We start from the raw sequence: 21,059 nt of genomic DNA on the forward strand, positions 1-21,059 counted from the left end.
CCACCGCGCTTGACACCCAACGACTAGTAGTAGTAGTAGTAGTAGTAGTAGTAGTAGGGGCAAGCATAAGGAACAAATAGATAGTTGCTTGTCGGATGCGATCATACCAGCACTAAAGCACCGGATCCCATCAGAACTCCGAAGTTAAGCGTGCTTGGGCGAGAGTAGTACTAGGATGGGTGACCTCCTGGGAAGTCCTCGTGTTGCATTCCCCTTTTTAAATATATTTTTGCGCCACGTGACAAGGATGACGCTGGACCGTGATCTATATGACCTCATTTTCTTATTTTTGACGATTACTGTGTGACTTTTCCCACCGCGCTTGACACCCAACGACTAGTAGTAGTAGTAGTAGGGGCAAGCATAAGGAACAAATAGATAGTTGCATGTCGGATGCGATCATACCAGCACTAAAGCACCGAATCCCATCAGAACTCCGAAGTTAAGCGTGCTTGGGCGAGAGTAGTACTAGGATGGGTGACCTCCTGGGAAGTCCTCGTGTTGCATTCCCCTTTTTAAATATATTTTTGCGCCACGTGACAAGGATGACGCGGGAGCGTGATCTATATAACCTCATTTTCTTATTTTTGACGATTACTGTGTGACTTTTCCCACCGCGCTTGACACCCAACGACTACTAGTAGTAGTAGTAGTAGTAGGGGCAAGCATAAGGAACAAATAGATAGTTGCATGTCGGATGCGATCATACCAGCACTAAAGCACCGGATCCCATCAGAACTCCGAAGTTAAGCGTGCTTGGGCGAGAGTAGTACTAGGATGGGTGACCTCCTGGGAAGTCCTCGTGTTGCATTCCCCTTTTTAAATATATTTTTGCGCCACGTGACAAGGATGACGCGGGACCGTGATCTATATGACCTCATTTTCTTATTTTTGACGATTACTGTGTGACTTTTCCCACCACGCTTGACACCCAACGACTAGTAGTAGTAGTAGTAGTAGGGGCAAGCATAAGGAACAAATAGATAGTTGCATGTCGGATGCGATCATACCAGCACTAAAGCACCGGATCCCATCAGAACTCCGAAGTTAAGCGTGCTTGGGCGAGAGTAGTACTAGGATGGGTGACCTCCTGGGAAGTCCTCGTGTTGCATTCCCCTTTTTAAATATATTTTTGCGCCACGTGACAAGGATGACGCGGGAGCGTGATCTATATGACCTCATTTTCTTATTTTTGACGATTACTGTGTGACTTTTCCCACCGCGCTTGACACCCAACGACTACTAGTAGTAGTAGTAGTAGTAGTAGTAGTAGGGGCAAGCATAAGGAACAAATAGATAGTTGCATGTGGGATGCGATCATACCAGCACTAAAGCACCGGATCCCATCAGAACTCTAAAGTTAAGCGTGCTTGGGCGAGAGTAGTACTAGGATGGGTGACCTCCTGGGAAGTCCTCGTGTTGCATTCCCCTTTTTAAATATATTTTTGCGCCACGTGACAAGGATGACGCGGGACCGTGATCTATATGACCTCATTTTCTTATTTTTGACGATTACTGTGTGACTTTTCCCACCGCGCTTGACACCCAACGACTAGTAGTAGTAGTAGTATTAGTAGTAGTAGTAGGGGCAAGCATAAGGAACAAATAGATGGTTGCATGTCGGATGCGATCATACTCAAGTTAAGCGTGCTTGGGCGAGAGTAGTACTAGGATGGGTGACCTCCTGGGAAGTCACATTCGCGCCACGTGACAAGGATGACGCGGGATGATCTATATGACCTCATTTTCTTATTTTTGACGATTACTGTGTGAACCGCGCTTGAAGTACTAAGGAGAGTAGTACTAGGATGGGTGACCTCCTGGGAAGTCCTCATGTTGCATTCCCCTTTTTAAATATATTTTTGCGCCACGTGACAAGGATGACGCGGGAGCGTGATCTATATGACCTCATTTTCTTATTTTTGACGATTACTGTGTGACTTTTCCCACCGCGCTTGACACCCAACGACTAGTAGTAGTAGTAGTAGTAGTAGTAGTAGTAGTAGTAGTAGGGGCAAGCATAAGGAACAATTAGATAGTTGCATGTCGGATGCGATCATACCAGCACTAAAGCACCGGATCCCATCAGAACTCCGAAGTTAAGCGTGCTTGGGCGAGAGTAGTACTAGGATGGGTGACCTCCTGGGAAGTCCTCGTGTTGCATTCCCCTTTTTAAATATATTTTTGCGGCACGTGACAAGGATGACGCGGGAGCGTGATCTATATGACCTCATTTTCTTATTTTTGACGATTACTGTGTGACTTTTCCCACCGCGCTTGACACCCAACGACTAGTAGTAGTAGTAGTAGTAGTAGTAGTAGTAGTAGTAGTAGGGGCAAGCATAAGGAACAAATAGATAGTTGCATGTCGGATGCGATCATACCAGCACTAAAGCACCGGATCCCATCAGAACTCCGAAGTTAAGCGTGCTTGGGCGAGAGTTGTACTAGGATGGGTGACCTCCTGGGAAGTCCTCGTGTTGCATTCCCCTTTTTAAATATATTTTTGCGCCACGTGACAAGGATGACGCGGGACCGTGATCTATATGACCTCATTTTCTTATTTTTGACGATTACTGTGTGACTTTTCCCACCGCGCTTGACACCCAACGACTACTACTAGTAGTAGTAGTAGGGGCAAGCATAAGGAAGAAATAGATAGTTGCATGTCGGATGCGATCATACCAGCACTAAAGCACCGGATCCCATCAGAACTCTGAAGTTAAGCGTGCTTGGGCGAGAGTAGTACTAGGATGGGTGACCTCCTGGGAAGTCCTCGTGTTGCATTCCCCTTTTTAAATATATTTTTGCGCCACGTGACAAGGATGACGCGGGAGCGTGATCTATATGACCTCATTTTCTTATTTTTGACGATTACTGTGTGACTTTTCCCACCGCGCTTGACACCCAACGACTAGTAGTAGTAGTAGTAGTAGTAGTAGTAGTAGTAGTAGGGGCAAGCATAAGGAACAAATAGATAGTTGCATGTCGGATGCGATCATACCAGCACTAAAGCACCGGATCCCATCAGAACTCCGAAGTTAAGCGTGCTTGGGCGAGAGTAGTACTAGGATGGGTGACCTCCTGGGAAGTCCTCGTGTTGCATTCCCCTTTTTAAATATATTTTTGCGGCACGTGACAAGGATGACGCGGGAGCGTGATCTATATGACCTTATTTTCTTATTTTTGACGATTACTGTGTGACTTATCCCACCGCGCTTGACACCCAACGACTAGTAGTAGTAGTAGTAGTAGTAGGGGCAAGCATAAGGAACAAATAGATAGTTGCATGTCGGATGCGATCATACCAGCACTAAAGCACCGGATCCCATCAGAACTCCGAAGTTAAGCGTGCTTGGGCGAGAGTAGTACTAGGATGGGTGACCTCCTGGGAAGTCCTCGTGTTGCATTCCTCTTTTTAAATATGTTTTTGCGGCACGTGACAAGGATGACGGGGGACCGTGATCTATATGACCTCATTTTCTTATTTTTGACAATTACTGTGTGACTTTTCCCACCGCGCTTGACACCCAACGACTAGTAGTAGTAGTAGTAGTAGTAGTAGTAGTAGTAGTAGGGGCAAGCATAAAGAACAAATAGATAGTTGCATGTCGGATGCGATCATACCAGCACTAAAGCACCGGATCCCATCAGAACTCTGAAGTTAAGCGTGCTTGGGCGAGAGTTGTACTAGGATGGGTGACCTCCTGGGAAGTCCTCGTGTTGCATTCCCCTTTTTAAATATATTTTTGCGCCACGTGACAAGGATGACGCGGGAGCGTGATCTATATGACCTCATTTTCTTATTTTTGACGATTACTGTGTGACTTTTCCCACCGCGCTTGACACCCAACGACTAGTAGTAGTAGTAGTAGTAGTAGTAGTAGTAGTAGTAGTAGTAGTAGGGCCAAGCATAAGGAACAAAAAGATAGTTGCATGTCGGATGCGATCATACCAGCACTAAAGCACCGGATCCCATCAGAACTCCGAAGTTAAGCGTGCTTGGACGAGGGTAGTACTAGGATGGGTGACCTCCTGGGAAGTCCTCGTGTTGCATTCCACTTTTTAAATATATTTTTGCGCCACGTGACAAGGATGACGCGGGAGCGTGATCTATATGACCTCATTTTCTTATTTTTGACGATTACTGTGTGACTTTTCCCACCGCGCTTGACACCCAACGACTAGTAGTAGTAGTAGTAGTAGTAGTAGTAGTAGTAGTAGTAGTAGTAGTAGTAGTAGGGGCAAGCATAAGGAACAAATAGATAGTTGCATGTCGGATGCGATCATACCAGCACTAAAGCACCGGATCCCATCAGAACTCCGAAGTTAAGCGTGCTTGGGCGAGAGTAGTACTAGGATGGGTGACCTCCTGGGAAGTCTTCGTGTTGCATTCCCCTTTTTAAATATATTTTTGCGCCACGTGACAAGGATGACGCAGGACCGTGATCTATATGACCTCATTTTCTTATTTTTGACGATTACTGTGTGACTTTTCCCACCGCGCTTGACACCCAACGACTAGTAGTAGTAGTAGTAGTAGGGGCAAGCATAAGGAACAAATAGATAGTTGCATGTTGGATGTGATCATACCAGCACTAAAGCACCGGATCCCATCAGAACTCCGAAGTTAAGCGTGCTTGGGCGAGAGTAGTACTAGGATGGGTGACCTCCTGGGAAGTCCTCGTGTTGCATTCCCCTTTTTAAATATATTTTTGCGCCACGTGACAAGGATGACGCGGGAACGTGATCTATATGACCTCATTTTCTTATTTTTGACGATTACTGTGTGACTTTTCCCACCGCGCTTGACACCCAACGACTAGTAGTAGTAGTAGTAGTAGTAGTAGTAGTAGTAGTAGTAGTAGTAGTAGTAGGGGCAAGCATAAGGAACAAATAGATAGTTGCATGTCGGATGCGATCATACCAGCACTAAAGCACCGGATCCCATCAGAACTCCGAAGTTAAGCGTGCTTGGGCGAGAGTAGTACTAGGATGGGTGACCTCCTGGGAAGTCCTCGTGTTGCATTCCCCTTTTTAAATATATTTTTGCGCCACGTGACAAGGATGACGCGGGACCGTGATCTATATGACCTCATTTTCTTATTTTTGACGATTACTGTGTGACTTTTCCCGCCGCGCTTGACACCCAACGACTAGTAGTAGTAGTAGTAGTAGGGCAAGGATAAGGAACAAATAGATAGTTGCATGTCGGATGCGATCATACCAGCACTAAAGCACCGGATCCCATCAGAACTCCGAAGTTAAGCGTGCTTGGGCGAGAGTAGTACTAGGATGGGTGACCTCCTGGGAAGTCCTCGTGTTGCATTCCCCTTTTTAAATATAATTTTGCGGCACGTGACAAGGATGACGCGGGAGCGTGATCTATATGACCTCATTTTCTTATTTTTGACGATTACTGTGTGACTTTTCCCACCGCGCTTGACACCCAACGACTAGTAGTAGTAGTAGTAGTAGTAGTAGGGGCAAGCATAAGGAACAAATAGATAGTTGCATGTCGGATGCGATCATACCAGCACTAAAGCACCGGATCCCATCAGAACTCCGAAGTTAAGCGTACTTGGGCGAGAGTAGTACTAGGATGGGTGACCTCCTGGGAAGTCCTCGTGTTGCATTCCCCTTTTTAAATATATTTTTGCGCCACGTGACAAGGATGACGCGGGAGCGTGATCTATATGACCTCATTTTCTTATTTTTGACGATTACTGTGTGACTTTTCCCACCGCGCTTGACACCCAACGACTAGTAGTAGTAGTAGTAGTAGTAGTAGGGGCAAGCATAAGGAACAAATAGATAGTTGCATGTCGGATGCGATCATACCAGCACTAAAGCACCGGATCCCATCAGAACTCCGAAGTTAAGCGTACTTGGGCGAGAGTAGTACTAGGATGGGTGACCTCCTGGGAAGTCCTCGTGTTGCATTCCCCTTTTTAAATATATTTTTGCGCCACGTGACAAGGATGACGCGGGACCGTGATCTATATGACCTCATTTTCTTATTTTTGACGATTACTGTGTGACATTTCCCACCGCGCTTGACACCCAACGACTAGTAGTAGTAGTAGTAGTAGTAGTAGTAGTAGGGGCAAGCATAAGGAAGAAATAGATAGTTGCATGTCGGATGCGATCATACCAGCACTAAAGCACCGGATCCCATCAGAACTCCGAAGTTAAGCGTGCTTGGGCGAGAGTAGTACTAGGATGGGTGACCTCCTGGGAAGTCCTCGTGTTGCATTCCCCTTTTTAAATATATTTTTGCGCCACGTGACAAGGATGACGCGGGAGCGTGATCTATATGACCTCATTTTCTTATTTTTGACGATTACTGTGTGACATTTCCCACCGCGCTTGACACCCAACGACTAGTAGTAGTAGTAGTAGTAGTAGTAGTAGTAGTAGTAGTAGTAGGGGCAAGCATAAGGAACAAATAGATAGTTGCATGTCGGATGCGATCATACCAGCACTAAAGCACCGGATCCCATCAGAACTCCGAAGTTAAGCGTGCTTGGGCGAGAGTAGTACTAGGATGGTTGACCTCCTGGGAAGTCCTCGTGTTGCATTCCCCTTTTTAAATATATTTTTGCGCCACGTGACAAGGATGACGCGGGACCGTGATCTATATGACCTCATTTTCTTATTTTTGACGATTACTGTGTGACTTTTCCCACCGCGCTTGACACCCAACGACTAGTAGTAGTAGTAGTAGTAGTAGTAGTAGTAGTAGGGGCAAGCATAAGGAACAAATAGATAGTTGCATGTCGGATGCGATCATACCAGCACTAAAGCACCGGATCCCATCAGAACTCCGAAGTTAAGCGTGCTTGGGCGAGAGTAGTACTAGGATGGGTGACCTCCTGGGAAGTCCTCGTGTTGCATTCCCCTTTTTCAATATATTTTTGCGCCACGTGACAAGGATGACGCGGGACCGTGATCTATATGACCTCATTTTCTTATTTTGGACGATTACTGTGTGACTTTTCCCACCGCGCTTGACACCCAACGACTAGTAGTAGTAGTAGGGGCAAGCATAAGGAACAAATAGATAGTTGTATGTCGGATGCGATCATACCAGCACTAAAGCACCGGATCCCATCAGAACTCCGAAGTTAAGCGTGCTTGGGCGAGAGTAGTACTAGGATGGGTGACCTCCTGGGAAGTCCTCGTGTTGCATTCCCCTTTTTAAATATATTTTTGCGCCACGTGACAAGGATGACGCGGGACCGTGATCTATATGACCTCATTTTCTTATTTTTGACGATTACTGTGTGACTTTTCCCACCGCGCTTGACACCCAACGACTAGTAGTAGTAGTAGTAGTAGTAGTAGTAGTAGTAGGGGCAAGCATAAGGAAGAAATAGATAGTTGCATGTCGGATGCGATCATACCAGCACTAAAGCACCGGATCCCATCAGAACTCCGAAGTTAAGCGTGCTTGGGCGAGAGTAGTACTAGGATGGGTGACCTCTTGGGAAGTCCTCGTGTTGCATTCCCCTTTTTAAATATATTTTTGCGCCACGTGACAAGGATGACGCGGGAGCGTGATCTATATGACCTCATTTTCTTATTTTTGACGATTACTGTGTGACTTTTCCCACCGCGCTTGACACCCAACGACTAGTAGTAGTAGTAGTAGTAGTAGTAGTAGTAGTAGTAGTAGTAGTTGGGGCAAGCATAAGGAACAAATAGATAGTTGCATGTCGGATGCGATCATAACAGCACTAAAGCACCGGATCCCATCAGAACTCCGAAGTTAAGCGTGCTTGGGCGAGAGTAGTACTAGGATGGGTGACCTCCTGGGAAGTCCTCGTGTTGCATTCCCCTTTTTAAATATATTTTTGCGCCACGTGACAAGGATGACGCGGGAGCGTGATCTATATGACCTCATTTTCTTATTTTTGACGATTACTGTCATACCAGCACTAAAGCATCGGATCCCATCAGAACTTCGAAGTTAAGCGTGCTTGGGCGAGAGTAGTACTAGGATGGGTGACCTCCTGGGAAGTCCTCGTGTTGCATTCCCCTTTTTAAATATATTTTTGCGCCACGTGACAAGGATGACGCGGGAGCGTGATCTATATGACCTCATTTTCTTATTTTTGACGATTACTGTGTGACTTTTCCCACCGCGCTTGACACCCAACGACTAGTAGTAGTAGGGGCAAGCATAAGGAACAAATAGATAGTTGCAGGTCGGATGCGATCATACCAGCACTAAAGCACCGGATCCCATCAGAACTCCGAAGTTAAGCGTGCTTGGGCGAGAGTAGTACTAGGATGGGTGACCTCCTGGGAAGTCCTCGTGTTGCATTCCCCTTTTTAAATATATTTTTGCGCCACGTGACAAGGATGACGCGGGACCGTGATCTATATGACCTCATTTTCTTATTTTTGACGATTAGTGTGTGACTTTTCCCACCGCGCTTGACACCCAACAATTAGTAGTAGTAGTAGTAGTAGTAGTAGTAGTAGGGGCAAGCATAAGGAACAAATAGATAGTTGCATGTCGGATGCGATCATACCAGCACTAAAGCACCGGATCCCATCAGAACTTCGAACTTAAGCGTGCTTGGGCGAGAGTAGTACTAGGATGGGTGACCTCCTGGGAAGTCCTCGTGTTGCATTCCCCTTTTTAAATATATTTTTGCGCCACGTGACAAGGATGACGCGGGAGCGTGATCTATATGACCTCATTTTCTTATTTTTGACGATTACTGTGTGACTTTTCCCACCGCGCTTGACACCCAACGACTAGTAGTAGTAGGGGCAAGCATAAGGAACAAATAGATAGTTGCATGTCGGATGCGATCATACCAGCACTAAAGCACCGGATCCCATCAGAACTCCGAAGTTAAGCGTGCTTGGGCGAGAGTAGTACTAGGATGGGTCACCTCCTGGGAAGTCCTCGTGTTGCATTCCCCTTTTTAAATATATTTTTGCGCCACGTGACAAGGATGACGTGTTGGAAATATGCCCTAGAGGCAATAATAAATTAGTTATTATTATATTTCTTAGTTCATGATAATCGTTTATTATCCATGCTATAATTGTATTGATTGGAAACACAATACTTGTGTGGATACATAGACAAAACACTGTCCCTAGTAAGCCTCTAGTTGACTAGCTCGTTGATCAAAGATGGTCAAGGTTTCCTGGCCATAGGCAAGTGTTGTCACTTGATAACGGGATCACATCATTAGGAGAATCATGTGATGGACTAGACCCAAACTAATAGACGTAGCATGTTGATCGTGTCATTTTGTTGCTACTGTTTTCTGCGTGTCAAGTATTTATTCCTATGACCATGAGATCATATAACTTACGGACACCGGAGGAATGCTTTGTGTGTATCAAACGTCGCAACGTAACTGGGTGACTATAAAGATGCTCTACAGGTATCTCCGAAGGTGTTCGTTGAGTTAGTGTAGATCGAGACTGGGATTTGTCACTCCGTGTGACGGAGAGGTATCTCGGGGCCCACTCGGTAATACAACATCACACACAAGCCTTGCAAGCAATGTAACTTAATGTAAGTTGCGGGATCTTGTATTACGGAACGAGTAAAGAGACTTGCCGGTAAACGAGATTGAAATAGGTATGCGGATACTAACGATCGAATCTCGGGCAAGTAACATACCGAAGGACAAAGGGAATGACATACGGGATTATATGAATCCTTGGCACTGAGGTTCAAACGATAAGATCTTCGTAGAATATGTAGGATCCAATATGGGCATCCAGGTCCCTCTATTGGATATTGACCGAGGAGTCTCTCGGGTCATGTCTACATAGTTCTCGAACCCGCAGGGTCTGCACACTTAAGGTTCGACGTTGTTTTATGCGTATTTGAGTTATATGGTTGGTTACCGAATGTTGTTCGGAGTCCCGGATGAGATCACGGACGTCACGAGGGTTTCCAGAATGGTCCGGAAACAAAGATTGATATATAGGATGACCTCATTTGGTTACCGGAAGGATTTCGTGCATTACCGGAAAAGTTTCGGGCTCATCGGTAGTGTACCGGGAGTGCCGGGAGGGGTGCCGGGGACCATCGGGAGGGGTGTCACGCCCCAAGGGGTCTCATGGGCTATGGGAAGAGATAAACCAGCCCCTAGTGGGCTGGAATAAGTTCCCACTAAGGCCCATAAGGTTTGAGAAGGAAAAAACACAAGGTGGAAAGAGTTTCCAAGTGGGAAGGTGGAATCCTACTCCAAGTAGGATTGGAGTAGGACTCCTCCACCTCCAATTTCGGCCAAACCTTTAGGTTTTGAGGCTGCCTCCTCCCCTCCCTCCCACCTATATATACGGAGGTTTTAGGGCTGATTTGAGACGACTTTTCTCACGGCTGCCCGACCACATACCTCCATAGTTTTTCCTCTAGATCGCGTTTCTGCGGAGCTCGGGCGGAGCCCTGCTGAGACAAGATCATCACCAACCTCCGGAGCGCCGTCACGCTGCCGGAGAACTCTTCTACCTCTCCGTCTCTCTTGCTGGATCAAGAAGGCCGAGATCATCGTCGAGCTGTACGTGTGCTGAACGCGGAGGTGCCGTCCGTTCGGTACTAGATCGTGGGACTGATCGCGGGATTGTTCGCGGGGCGGATCGAGGGACGTGAGGACGTTCCACTACATCAACCGCGTTCTCTAATCGCTTCTGCTGTACGATCTACAAGGGTACGTAGATCACTCATCCCCTCTCGTAGATGGACATCACCATGATAGGTCTTCGTGCGCGTAGGAAAATTTTTGTTTCCCATGCGACGTTCCCCAACAGTGGCATCATGAGCTAGGTTCATGCGTAGATGTCTTCTCGAGTAGAACACAAAAGGTTTTGTGGGCGGTGATGTGCGTTTTGCTGCCCTCCTTAGTCTTTTCTTGATTCCGCGGTATTGTTGGATTGAAGCGGCTTGGACCGACATTACTCGTACGCTTACGAGAGACTGGTTTCATCGTTACGAGTAACCCCCTTTGCTCAAAGATGACTGGCAAGTGTCGGTTTCTCCAACTTTAGTTGAATCGGATTTGACCGAGGAGGTCCTTGGATGAGGTTAAATAGCAACTCATATATCTCCGTTGTGGTGTTTGCGTAAGTAAGATGCGATCCTACTAGATACCCTTGGTCACCACGTAAAACATGCAACAACAAAATTAGAGGACGTCTAACTTGTTTTTGCAGGGTATGATTGTGATATGATGTGGCCAACGATGTGATGTGATATATTGGATGTATGAGATGATCATGTTGTAATAGAAATATCGACTTGCACGTCGATGGTACGGCAACCGGCAGGAGCCATAGGGTTGTCTTTATACTAACATATGTGCTTGCAGATGCGTTTACTATTTTGCTAGGCTGTAGCTTTAGTAGTGATAGCATAAGTAGCACGACAACCACGATGGCAACACGTTGATGGATGATCATGGTGTGGCGCCGGTGACAAGAAGATCGTGCCGGTGCTTTGGTGATGGAGATCAAGAAGCACGTGATGATGGCCATATCATGTCACTTATGAATTGCATGTGATGTTAATCCTTTTATGCACCTTATTTTGCTTAGAACGACGGTAGCATTATGAGGTGATCTCTCACTAAAATTTCAAGACGAAATTGTGTTCTCCCCGACTGTGCACCGTTGCGACAGTTCTTCGTTTCGAGACACCACGTGATGATCGGGTGTGATAGACTCAACGTTCACATACAACGGGTGCAAAACAGTTGCACACGCGGAACACTCGGGTTAAGCTTGACGAGCCTAGCATGTGCAGACATGGCCTCGGAACACATGAGACCGAAAGGTCGAGCATGAATCGTATAGTTGATATGATTAGCATAGGGATGCTTACCACTGAAACTATTCTCGACTCACGTGATGATCGGACTTGAGATAGCGGATTTGGATCATGTACCACTCAAATGTCTAGAGAGATGTACTTTTTGAGTGGGAGTTCTTAAGTAATATGATTAATTGAACTAATTGTCATGAACATAGTCTAATGGTCTTTGCGAATTACGATGTAATCTGCGCTATAGCTCTACTGTTTTTATATGTTCCTAGAGAAAATTTAGTTGAAAATTGATAGTAGCAACCTTTGCAGACTGAGTCTGTAAAACCGAGGATTGTCCTCGTTGCTACGCAGAAGGCTTATGTTCTTAATGCACCACTCGGTGTGTTGCACCTCGAGCGTCGTCTGTGGATGCTATGAACATCCGACATACACATTACTGATGACTACATGATAGTTCAGTGCAAGATACTTGATGGCTTAGAAGCAAGGCGCCGAAAACGTTGTAAAACGTCACGGAACATAAGTGATGTTCCGAAGAGATGCAATTGTGATTTCATGCTTGTGCCCTTGTTAAGAGGTACTAGACCTCCAACAAGATTCTTTGACCACAAAGTAAAGGAGAAAAGCTCAATCGCTGAGCATGTGCTCAGATTGTCTGAGTACGACAATCACTTGAATCAAGTGGGAGCTAATCTTCCAAATGAGATAGTGATGGTTCTCCAAAAGTCACTGCCACCAAGCTTTGAGAGCTTCGTGATGAACTATGACATATCAAGGATAGATACAATGATCCTTGAGCGATTCGCGACGTTTGACACTGCGAAAGTAGAAATCAAGAAGGAGCATCAATAGTTGATGGTTTGGAAAACCACTAAGTTTCAAGAAAGGCGAGGGCTAGAAGGGATACTTCGTGAAACGGCAAAACAGTTGCTGCGCTAATGAAGAGACCCAAGATTAAACCCAAACCCGAGACTAAGTGCTTCTGTAATAAGGGGAACAGTCACTGAGGCGGAGCAACTCTAGATACTTGGTAGATAAGAAGGCTGGCAAAAGTCGAAAGAAGTATATTTGATATACATAATGTTGATGTGTACTTTACTAGTACTCCTAGTAGCATGAGGGTATTGGATACCGGTTCGGTTGCTAAGTGATTAGTAACGCGAAATGAAAGCTACGACATAAACGGAGACTAGCTAAAGGCGAGGTGACGATACGTGTTGGAAGTGTTTCCAAGGTTGATATGATCAAACGTCGCACGCTCCCTCTACCATCGGGATTGGTGTTGAACCTAAATAATTGTTATTTGGTGCTTGCGTTAGGCATGAACATGATTGGATCGTGTTTATTGCAATACGATTATTCATTCAAAGAGAATAATGGTTACTCTATTTGCTTGAATAATCACCTTCAATGGTTTATTGAATCTCGATTGTAGTGTTACACATTGGTGCCAAAAGATACGAGTTAAATGATGATAGTACCACTTACTTGTGGCACTACCGCTTGAGTCATGTTAGTATGAATTGCATGAAGAGGCTCCATGCTGATGGATCTTTACTCACCTGATTTCGAATCACTAGTGACATGCAAATCATACCACATGAGCAAGGCCTTGTTTTCATTGAGATGAAACAAGATAGTAACTTGTTGGAAGTGATACATTTTGATGTATGCAGTCCAGTGAGTGCTGAGGCACGCAGTGGATATCATTATGTTCTTACTTCACTGACGACTTGAGTAGATACAGGAGTATTTACTTAATGAATCACAAGTCTGAAATATTGAAAAGTTCAATTCTGTTTCAGAGTGAAGTTCGTCGTAACAAGAGGATGAACTGTCTACGATATGATCATAGAAATGAATATCTGAGTTACGAGTTTTTGGTACACAGTTAAGACAATGTGGAAATTGTATCACAGTTCATGCCACCTGGAACATCATGGTGTGATGATGTGTCTGAACATCATACCACGCACTATTTAGTATGGTGCATGATGTGATGTATCTTATCGAATTACCACTATCGTTTATGGGTTATGCATTAGAAACAACCACATTCACTTTAAATAGGGCACCGCGTATTTCCGTTGAGATGACACAGTATAGACTGAGGTTTAGAGAAATCTAAACTGTCGTTTCTTGAAAGTTTGGGGCTTCGAAACTTATGTGAAAAAGGTTTTAGTCTGATAAGCTCGAACCCAAAGCGGATAAATGCATCTTCATAGGATATCCAAAACAGTTGGGTACATCTCCTATCTCAGATCCGAAAGCAAAGTGTTTGTTTCTAGAAAAGGATCCTTTCTCGAGAAAAGGTTTATCTCGAAAGAATTGAGTGGGAGGGTAGTAGAACTTGATGAGATTATTGAACCATCACTTCAACCAGTGTGTAGCAGGGCGTAGGAAGTTGTTCCTGTGGCGCCTACACCAATTGAAGTGGAAGCTGATGATGGTGATCATTGAGCTTCGAATCAAGTTACTACAAACCTCGTAGGTCGACAAGGTCGCGTACTGCTGCAGAGTAGTACGGTAACCCTGTCTTGGAGGTCATGTTGTTGAGCAACAGTGAACCTACGAGTTATGGAGAAAGCGATGGTGGGCCCAGATTCCGACAAATGGCTGGAAGCCATGAAATCCGAGAGAGGATCCATGTGTGAAACCAAAGTGTAGACTTTGGTAGAACTACTTGATGGTCATGGGACTATTGGGTAAAATGGATCTTTAAAAGAAGACAGACGATGATGGTGATAAGTCACTATTAAGAAAAGCTCGACTTGTCGCAAAGATGTTTTCGACAAGATCAAACAGTTGACTATGATGAGACTTTCTCACTCGTAGCGATGCTAAAGGTCTGTTAGAATTATGTTAGTTGTTGATGCATTATTTATGAAATATTGCACGTAGGATGTCAAAACATTGTTTTCTCGACGGTTTCCTTGAGCAAACATTGTATGTGATACAACGAGAAGGTTTTGTCGATCCTAAAGATACTAGCAAGTATGCAAGCTCCAGTGATCCTTCAATGGACTGGTGCAAGCATCTCGGAGTTGGAATATACACTTTGATGAGATGATCAAAGATTTTGGGTGTGTACAAGGTTTATGAGAAACTTGTATTTCCAAAGAAGTGAGTAGGAGCACTATAGAATTTCTGATAGGTATATGTGGTTGACATATTGTGGATCAGAAGTAACATAGAATTTCTGTAAAGCATACAAGATTGTTTGAAAGAAGTTTTCAAAGGAGTACCTGGATTACGCTACTTGAACATTGAGCATCAAAGATCTATGGAGATAGATCGAAAACGCTTAATAGAAGTTTCAACAAGATACATGCCTTGACAAGTTTTTGAAAGAGTTCAAAATAGATCAGCAAAGAAGGAGTTCTTGGTTGCGTTGTGAGGTGTGAATTTGAGTAAGACTCAAAACCCGACCACGGCAGAATAAAGAGAATAGACGAAGGTCGTCTTCTATGCCTTAGCCGTAGAATCTAAAGTATGCCATGCTGTGTACCGCACCTAATGTGTGCCTTGACTCAAAGTCTGTTGAGGGTACAAAGAGTGATCCATGATTGAATCACTAGCAGCGGTCAAAATTTATCCTTAGTAACTAATGGACTAAGGAATTTTTCTTGATTATGGAGGTGGTTGAAGAGTTCGTCGTAAAGGGTTACGTCGATGTAAGCTTTGACACTAATCCGAATAACTATGAGTAGTGAAACGGATTCGTATAGTAGAGTAGATATTTGGAGCATTTCCGAATAGCATGTAGTAGCAGCATCTCTAAGATGAAATAAAGATTTGTAAAGAACGCACGGATCTGAAAGTTTCAGAACCGTTGACTAAAACCTCTCTCACGAGCAAGACGTGATCAGACCCCATAACTATATGGGTGTTGGATTCGTTGGAATCACATGGTGATGTGAACTAGATTATTGACTCTAGTGCAAGTGGGAGACTGTTGGAAATATGCCCTAGAGGCAATAATAAATTAGTTATTATTATATTTCTTAGTTCATGATAATCGTTTATTATCCATGCTATAATTGTATTGATTGGAAACACAATACTTGTGTGGATACATAGACAAAACACTGTCCCTAGTAAGCCTCTAGTTGACTAGCTCGTTGATCAAAGATGGTCAAGGTTTCCTGGCCATAGGCAAGTGTTGTCACTTGATAACGGGATCACATCATTAGGAGAATCATGTGATGGACTAGACCCAAACTAATAGACGTAGCATGTTGATCGTGTCATTTTGTTGCTACTGTTTTCTGCGTGTCAAGTATTTATTCCTATGACCATGAGATCATATAACTTACGGACACCGGAGGAATGCTTTGTGTGTATCAAACGTCGCAACGTAACTGGGTGACTATAAAGATGCTCTACAGGTATCTCCGAAGGTGTTCGTTGAGTTAGTATAGATCGAGACTGGGATTTGTCACTCCGTGTGACGGAGAGGTATCTCGGGGCCCACTCGGTAATACAACATCACACACAAGCCTTGCAAGCAATGTAACTTAATGTAAGTTGCGGGATCTTGTATTACGGAACGAGTAAAGAGACTTGCCGGTAAACGAGATTGAAATAGGTATGCGGATACTAACGATCGAATCTCGGGCAAGTAACATACCGAAGGACAAAGGGAATGACATACGGGATTATATGAATCCTTGGCACTGAGGTTCAAACGATAAGATCTTCGTAGAATATGTAGGATCCAATATGGGCATCCAGGTCCCTCTATTGGATATTGACCGAGGAGTCTCTCGGGTCATGTCTACATAGTTCTCGAACCCGCAGGGTCTGCACACTTAAGGTTCGACGTTGTTTTATGCGTATTTGAGTTATATGGTTGGTTACCGAATGTTGTTCGGAGTCCCGGATGAGATCACGGACGTCACGAGGGTTTCCAGAATGGTCCGGAAACAAAGATTGATATATAGGATGACCTCATTTGGTTACCGGAAGGATTTCGTGCATTACCGGAAAAGTTTCGGGCTCATCGGTAGTGTACCGGGAGTGCCGGGAGGGGTGCCGGGGACCATCGGGAGGGGTGTCACGCCCCAAGGGGTCTCATGGGCTATGGGAAGAGATAAACCAGCCCCTAGTGGGTTGGAATAAGTTCCCACTAAGGCCCATAAGGTTTGAGAAGGAAAAAAACACAAGGTGGAAAGAGTTTCCAAGTGGGAAGGTGGAATCCTACTCCAAGTAGGATTGGAGTAGAACTCCTCCACCTCCAATTTCGGCCAAACCTTTAGGTTTTGAGGCTGCCTCCTCCCCTCCCTCCCACCTATATATACGGAGGTTTTAGGGCTGATTTGAGACGACTTTTCTCACGGCTGCCCGACCACATACCTCCATAGTTTTTCCTCTAGATCGCGTTTCTGCGGAGCTCGGGCGGAGCCCTGCTGAGACAAGATCATCACCAACCTCCGGAGCGCCGTCACGCTGCCGGAGAACTCTTCTACCTCTCCGTCTCTCTTGCTGGATCAAGAAGGCCGAGATCATCGTCGAGCTGTACGTGTGCTGAACGCGGAGGTGCCGTCCGTTCGGTACTAGATCGTGCGACTGATCGCGGGATTGTTCGCGGGGCGGATCGAGGGACGTGAGGACGTTCCACTACATCAACCGCGATCTCTAACGCTTCTGCTGTACGATCTACAAGGGTACGTAGATCACTCATCCCCTCTCGTAGATGGACATCACCATGATAGGTCTTCGTGCGCGTAGGAAAATTTTTGTTTCCCATGCGACGTTCCCCAACATGACGCGGGAGCGTGATCTATATGACCTCATTTTCTTATTTTTGACGATTACTGTGTGACTTTTCCCACCGCGCTTGACACCCAACGACTAGTAGTAGTAGTAGTAGTAGTAGTAGTAGTAGTAGTAGTAGTAGTAGTAGTAGTAGTAGTTGGGGCAAGCATAAGGAACAAATAGATAGTTGCATGTCGGATGCGATCATACCAGCACTAAATCACCGGATCCCATCAAAACTTTGAAGTTAAGCGTGCTTGGGCGAGAGTAGTACTAGGATGGGTGACCTCTTGGGAAGTCCTCGTGTTGCATTCCCTTTTTTAAATATATTTTTGCGCCACGTGACAAGGATGACGCGGGAGCGTGATCTATATGACCTCATTTTCTTATTTTTGACGATTACTGTGTGACTTTTCCCACCGCGCTTGACACCCAACGACTAGTAGTAGTAGTGGCAAGCATAAGGAACAAATAGATAGTTGCATGTCGGATGCGATCATACCAGCACTAAAGCACCGGATCCCATCAGAACTCCGAAGTTAAGCGTGCTTGGGCGAGAGTAGTACTAGGATGGGTGACCTCCTGGGAAGTCCTCGTGTTGCATTCCCCTTTTTAAATATATTTTTGCGCCACGTGACAAGGATGACGCGGGAGCGTGATCTATATGACCTCATTTTCTTATTTTTGACGATTACTGTGTGACTTTTCCCACCGCGCTTGACACCCAACGACTAGTAGTTGTAGGGGCAAGCATAAGGAACAAATAGATAGTTCCATGTCGGATGCGATCATACCAGCACTAAAGCACCGGATCCCATCAAAACTCCGAAGTTAAGCGTGCTTGGGCGAGAGTAGTACTAGGATGGGTGACCTCCTGGGAAGTCCTCGTGTTGCATTCCCCTTTTTAAATATATTTTTGCGCCATGTGACAAGGATGACGCGGGAGCGTGATCTATATGACCTCATTTTCTTATTTTTGACGATTACTGTGTGACTTTTCCCACCGCGCTTGACACCCAACGACTAGTAGTAGTAGTAGTAGTAGTAGTAGTAGTAGTAGTAGTAGTAGTAGTAGTAGTAGTAGTAGTAGTAGTTGGGGCAAGCATAAGGAACAAATAGATAGTTGCATGTTGGATGCGATCATAACAGCACTAAAGCACCGGATCCCATCAGAACTCCGAAGTTAAGTGTGCTTGTGCGAGAGTAGTACTAGGATGGGTGACCTCCTGGGAAGTCCTCGTGTTGCATTCCCCTTTTTAAATATATTTTTGCGCCACGTGACAAGGATGACGCGGGAGCGTGATCTATATGACCTCATTTTCTTATTTTTGACGATTACTGTGTGACTTTTCCCACCGCGCTTGACACCCAACAATTAGTAGTAGTAGTAGTAGTAGTAGGGGCAAGCATAAGGAACAAATAGATAGTTGCATGTCGGATGCGATCATACCAGCACTAAAGCACCGGATCCCATCAGAACTTCGTAGTTAAGCGTGCTTGGGCGAGAGTAGTACTAGGATGGGTGACCTCCTGGGAAGTCCTCGTGTTGCATTCCCCTTTTTAAATATATTTTTGCGCCACGTGACAAGGATGGCGCGGGACCGTGATCTATATGACCTCATTTTCTTATTTTTGACGATTAGTGTGTGACTTTTCCCACCGCGCTTGACACCCAACGACTAGTAGTAGTAGGGGCAAGCATAAGGAACAAATAGATAGTTGCATGTCGGATGCGATCATACTAGCACTAAAGCATCGGATCCCATCAGAACTCCGAAGTTAAGCGTGCTTGGGCGAGAGTAGTACTAGGATGGGTGACCTCCTGGGAAGTCCTCGTGTTGCATTCCCCTTTTTAAATATATTTTTGCGCCACGTGACAAGGATGACGCGGGAGCGTGATCTATATGACCTCATTTTCTTATTTTTGACGATTACTGTGTGACTTTTCCCACCGCGCTTGACACCCAACGACTAGTAGTAGTAGTAGTAGGAGTAGGGGCAAGCATAAGGAACAAATAGATAGTTGCATGTCGGATGCGATCATACCAGCACTAAAGCACCGGATCCCATCAGAACTCCGAAGTTAAGCGTGCTTGGGCGAGAGTAGTACTAGGATGGGTGACCTCCTGGGAAGTCCTCGTGTTGCATTCCCCTTTTTAAATATATTTTTGCGCCACGTGACAAGGATGACGCGGGAGCGTGATCTATATGACCTCATTTTCTTATTTTTGACGATTACTGTGTGACTTTTCCCACCGCGCTTGACACCCAACGACTAGTAGTAGTAGTAGTAGTAGTAGTAGTAGTAGTAGTAGTAGTAGTTGGGGCAAGCATAAGGAACAAATAGATAGTTGCATGTCGGATGCGATCATAACAGCACTAAAGCACCGGATCCCATCACAACTCCGAAGTTAAGCGTGCTTGGGCGAGAGTAGTACTAGGATGGGTGACCTCCTGGGAAGTCCTCGTGTTGCATTCCCCTTTTTAAATATATTTTTGCGCCACGTGACAAGGATGACGCGGGAGCGTGATCTATATGACCTCATTTTCTTATTTTTGACGATTACTGTGTGACTTTTCCCACCGCGCTTGACACCCAACAATTAGTAGTAGTAGCAGTAGTAGTAGTAGTAGTAGGGGCAAGCATAAGGAACAAATAGATAGTTGCATGTCGGATGCGATCATACCAACACTAAAGCACCGGATCCCATCAGAACTTCAAAATTAAGCGTGCTTGGGCGAGAGTAGTACTAGGATGGGTGACCTCCTGCGAAGTCCTCGTGTTGCATTCCCCTTTTAAAATATATTTTTGCGCCACGTGACAAGGATGACGCGGGAGCGTGATCTATATGACCTCATTTTCTTATTTTTGACGATTACTGTGTGACTTTTCCCACCGCGCTTGACACCCAACGACTAGTAGTAGTAGGGGCAAGCATAAGGAACAAATAGATAGTTGCATGTCGGATGCGATCATACCAGCACTAAAGCACCGGATCCCATCAGAACTCCGAAGTTAAGCGTGCTTGGGCGAGAGTAGTACTAGGATGGGTGACCTCCTGCGAAGTCCTCGTGTTGCATTCCCCTTTTTAAATATATTTTTGCGCCACGTGACAAGGATGACGCGGGAGCGTGATCTATATGACCTCATTTTCTTATTTTTGACGATTACTGTGTGACTTTTCCCACCGCGCTTGACACCCAACGACTAGTAGTAGTAGTAGTAGTAGTAGTAGTAGTAGTTGGGGCAAGCATAAGGAACAAATAGATAGTTGCATGTCGGATGCGATCATAACAGCACTAAAGCACCGGATCCCATCAGAACTCCGAAGTTAAGCGTGCTTGGGCGAGAGTAGTACTAGGATGGGTGACCTCCTGGGAAGTCCTCGTGTTGCATTCCCCTTTTTAAATATATTTTTGCGCCACGTGACAAGGATGACGCGGGAGCGTGATCTATATGACCTCATTTTCTTATTTTTGACGATTACTGTGTGACTTT

The 21,059-nt window shown here is 45.2% G+C and overlaps 39 non-coding genes across 39 annotated transcripts; all 39 read left to right on the top strand.

The window, feature by feature from the left end:
- The first annotated feature begins 93 nt into the window (after positions 1 to 93).
- On the top strand, positions 94 to 212 carry LOC123434064. Its single transcript, XR_006625358.1, has one exon. It is a non-coding gene; the product is annotated as a 5S ribosomal RNA (ribosomal RNA).
- Positions 213 to 391: 179 nt separating this feature from the next.
- LOC123437725 lies at positions 392 to 510 on the top strand. Its single transcript, XR_006628899.1, has one exon. It is a non-coding gene; the product is annotated as a 5S ribosomal RNA (ribosomal RNA).
- A 185-nt stretch (positions 511 to 695) lies between these two features.
- Positions 696 to 814, top strand: LOC123434065. Its single transcript, XR_006625359.1, has one exon. It is a non-coding gene; the product is annotated as a 5S ribosomal RNA (ribosomal RNA).
- Positions 815 to 996: 182 nt separating this feature from the next.
- Positions 997 to 1,115, top strand: LOC123434067. Its single transcript, XR_006625360.1, has one exon. It is a non-coding gene; the product is annotated as a 5S ribosomal RNA (ribosomal RNA).
- Positions 1,116 to 1,309: 194 nt separating this feature from the next.
- On the top strand, positions 1,310 to 1,428 carry LOC123438005. The gene has a single exon (XR_006629164.1). It is a non-coding gene; the product is annotated as a 5S ribosomal RNA (ribosomal RNA).
- Positions 1,429 to 2,048: 620 nt separating this feature from the next.
- Positions 2,049 to 2,167, top strand: LOC123434068. Its single transcript, XR_006625361.1, has one exon. It is a non-coding gene; the product is annotated as a 5S ribosomal RNA (ribosomal RNA).
- A 203-nt stretch (positions 2,168 to 2,370) lies between these two features.
- LOC123435519 lies at positions 2,371 to 2,489 on the top strand. Its single transcript, XR_006626766.1, has one exon. It is a non-coding gene; the product is annotated as a 5S ribosomal RNA (ribosomal RNA).
- Positions 2,490 to 2,671: 182 nt separating this feature from the next.
- On the top strand, positions 2,672 to 2,790 carry LOC123435806. Its single transcript, XR_006627052.1, has one exon. It is a non-coding gene; the product is annotated as a 5S ribosomal RNA (ribosomal RNA).
- A 200-nt stretch (positions 2,791 to 2,990) lies between these two features.
- LOC123434069 lies at positions 2,991 to 3,109 on the top strand. Its single transcript, XR_006625362.1, has one exon. It is a non-coding gene; the product is annotated as a 5S ribosomal RNA (ribosomal RNA).
- A 185-nt stretch (positions 3,110 to 3,294) lies between these two features.
- Positions 3,295 to 3,413, top strand: LOC123434070. Its single transcript, XR_006625363.1, has one exon. It is a non-coding gene; the product is annotated as a 5S ribosomal RNA (ribosomal RNA).
- A 200-nt stretch (positions 3,414 to 3,613) lies between these two features.
- LOC123437688 lies at positions 3,614 to 3,732 on the top strand. The gene has a single exon (XR_006628864.1). It is a non-coding gene; the product is annotated as a 5S ribosomal RNA (ribosomal RNA).
- A 209-nt stretch (positions 3,733 to 3,941) lies between these two features.
- On the top strand, positions 3,942 to 4,060 carry LOC123435125. The gene has a single exon (XR_006626386.1). It is a non-coding gene; the product is annotated as a 5S ribosomal RNA (ribosomal RNA).
- A 218-nt stretch (positions 4,061 to 4,278) lies between these two features.
- Positions 4,279 to 4,397, top strand: LOC123435946. Its single transcript, XR_006627190.1, has one exon. It is a non-coding gene; the product is annotated as a 5S ribosomal RNA (ribosomal RNA).
- A 182-nt stretch (positions 4,398 to 4,579) lies between these two features.
- On the top strand, positions 4,580 to 4,698 carry LOC123435151. The gene has a single exon (XR_006626412.1). It is a non-coding gene; the product is annotated as a 5S ribosomal RNA (ribosomal RNA).
- A 215-nt stretch (positions 4,699 to 4,913) lies between these two features.
- On the top strand, positions 4,914 to 5,032 carry LOC123434071. The gene has a single exon (XR_006625365.1). It is a non-coding gene; the product is annotated as a 5S ribosomal RNA (ribosomal RNA).
- Positions 5,033 to 5,213: 181 nt separating this feature from the next.
- LOC123434072 lies at positions 5,214 to 5,332 on the top strand. Its single transcript, XR_006625366.1, has one exon. It is a non-coding gene; the product is annotated as a 5S ribosomal RNA (ribosomal RNA).
- Positions 5,333 to 5,520: 188 nt separating this feature from the next.
- LOC123436864 lies at positions 5,521 to 5,639 on the top strand. The gene has a single exon (XR_006628072.1). It is a non-coding gene; the product is annotated as a 5S ribosomal RNA (ribosomal RNA).
- A 188-nt stretch (positions 5,640 to 5,827) lies between these two features.
- LOC123436865 lies at positions 5,828 to 5,946 on the top strand. The gene has a single exon (XR_006628073.1). It is a non-coding gene; the product is annotated as a 5S ribosomal RNA (ribosomal RNA).
- Positions 5,947 to 6,140: 194 nt separating this feature from the next.
- LOC123434073 lies at positions 6,141 to 6,259 on the top strand. Its single transcript, XR_006625367.1, has one exon. It is a non-coding gene; the product is annotated as a 5S ribosomal RNA (ribosomal RNA).
- A 206-nt stretch (positions 6,260 to 6,465) lies between these two features.
- Positions 6,466 to 6,584, top strand: LOC123436011. Its single transcript, XR_006627250.1, has one exon. It is a non-coding gene; the product is annotated as a 5S ribosomal RNA (ribosomal RNA).
- Positions 6,585 to 6,781: 197 nt separating this feature from the next.
- Positions 6,782 to 6,900, top strand: LOC123434075. The gene has a single exon (XR_006625369.1). It is a non-coding gene; the product is annotated as a 5S ribosomal RNA (ribosomal RNA).
- A 176-nt stretch (positions 6,901 to 7,076) lies between these two features.
- On the top strand, positions 7,077 to 7,195 carry LOC123434076. Its single transcript, XR_006625370.1, has one exon. It is a non-coding gene; the product is annotated as a 5S ribosomal RNA (ribosomal RNA).
- A 197-nt stretch (positions 7,196 to 7,392) lies between these two features.
- LOC123434989 lies at positions 7,393 to 7,511 on the top strand. Its single transcript, XR_006626252.1, has one exon. It is a non-coding gene; the product is annotated as a 5S ribosomal RNA (ribosomal RNA).
- Positions 7,512 to 7,720: 209 nt separating this feature from the next.
- Positions 7,721 to 7,839, top strand: LOC123437893. Its single transcript, XR_006629057.1, has one exon. It is a non-coding gene; the product is annotated as a 5S ribosomal RNA (ribosomal RNA).
- An 82-nt stretch (positions 7,840 to 7,921) lies between these two features.
- LOC123433270 lies at positions 7,922 to 8,040 on the top strand. The gene has a single exon (XR_006624801.1). It is a non-coding gene; the product is annotated as a 5S ribosomal RNA (ribosomal RNA).
- A 173-nt stretch (positions 8,041 to 8,213) lies between these two features.
- Positions 8,214 to 8,332, top strand: LOC123434078. The gene has a single exon (XR_006625371.1). It is a non-coding gene; the product is annotated as a 5S ribosomal RNA (ribosomal RNA).
- Positions 8,333 to 8,526: 194 nt separating this feature from the next.
- On the top strand, positions 8,527 to 8,645 carry LOC123431925. Its single transcript, XR_006623532.1, has one exon. It is a non-coding gene; the product is annotated as a 5S ribosomal RNA (ribosomal RNA).
- Positions 8,646 to 8,818: 173 nt separating this feature from the next.
- On the top strand, positions 8,819 to 8,937 carry LOC123435672. Its single transcript, XR_006626924.1, has one exon. It is a non-coding gene; the product is annotated as a 5S ribosomal RNA (ribosomal RNA).
- Positions 8,938 to 17,756: 8,819 nt separating this feature from the next.
- Positions 17,757 to 17,875, top strand: LOC123433011. The gene has a single exon (XR_006624570.1). It is a non-coding gene; the product is annotated as a 5S ribosomal RNA (ribosomal RNA).
- A 173-nt stretch (positions 17,876 to 18,048) lies between these two features.
- On the top strand, positions 18,049 to 18,167 carry LOC123434079. The gene has a single exon (XR_006625372.1). It is a non-coding gene; the product is annotated as a 5S ribosomal RNA (ribosomal RNA).
- A 173-nt stretch (positions 18,168 to 18,340) lies between these two features.
- On the top strand, positions 18,341 to 18,459 carry LOC123437631. The gene has a single exon (XR_006628807.1). It is a non-coding gene; the product is annotated as a 5S ribosomal RNA (ribosomal RNA).
- Positions 18,460 to 18,692: 233 nt separating this feature from the next.
- Positions 18,693 to 18,811, top strand: LOC123436644. Its single transcript, XR_006627857.1, has one exon. It is a non-coding gene; the product is annotated as a 5S ribosomal RNA (ribosomal RNA).
- Positions 18,812 to 18,996: 185 nt separating this feature from the next.
- LOC123437738 lies at positions 18,997 to 19,115 on the top strand. Its single transcript, XR_006628910.1, has one exon. It is a non-coding gene; the product is annotated as a 5S ribosomal RNA (ribosomal RNA).
- Positions 19,116 to 19,288: 173 nt separating this feature from the next.
- Positions 19,289 to 19,407, top strand: LOC123438073. The gene has a single exon (XR_006629234.1). It is a non-coding gene; the product is annotated as a 5S ribosomal RNA (ribosomal RNA).
- Positions 19,408 to 19,592: 185 nt separating this feature from the next.
- On the top strand, positions 19,593 to 19,711 carry LOC123434080. Its single transcript, XR_006625373.1, has one exon. It is a non-coding gene; the product is annotated as a 5S ribosomal RNA (ribosomal RNA).
- A 209-nt stretch (positions 19,712 to 19,920) lies between these two features.
- Positions 19,921 to 20,039, top strand: LOC123432926. The gene has a single exon (XR_006624492.1). It is a non-coding gene; the product is annotated as a 5S ribosomal RNA (ribosomal RNA).
- A 194-nt stretch (positions 20,040 to 20,233) lies between these two features.
- On the top strand, positions 20,234 to 20,352 carry LOC123433246. Its single transcript, XR_006624781.1, has one exon. It is a non-coding gene; the product is annotated as a 5S ribosomal RNA (ribosomal RNA).
- Positions 20,353 to 20,525: 173 nt separating this feature from the next.
- LOC123435532 lies at positions 20,526 to 20,644 on the top strand. The gene has a single exon (XR_006626778.1). It is a non-coding gene; the product is annotated as a 5S ribosomal RNA (ribosomal RNA).
- A 197-nt stretch (positions 20,645 to 20,841) lies between these two features.
- On the top strand, positions 20,842 to 20,960 carry LOC123437894. Its single transcript, XR_006629058.1, has one exon. It is a non-coding gene; the product is annotated as a 5S ribosomal RNA (ribosomal RNA).
- The last annotated feature ends 99 nt before the right edge of the window (positions 20,961 to 21,059 follow it).

The sequence above is a fragment of the Hordeum vulgare genome, chromosome 2H (genome assembly GCF_904849725.1).
Source record: "Hordeum vulgare subsp. vulgare chromosome 2H, MorexV3_pseudomolecules_assembly, whole genome shotgun sequence".
NCBI lineage: Eukaryota > Viridiplantae > Streptophyta > Magnoliopsida > Poales > Poaceae > Hordeum > Hordeum vulgare.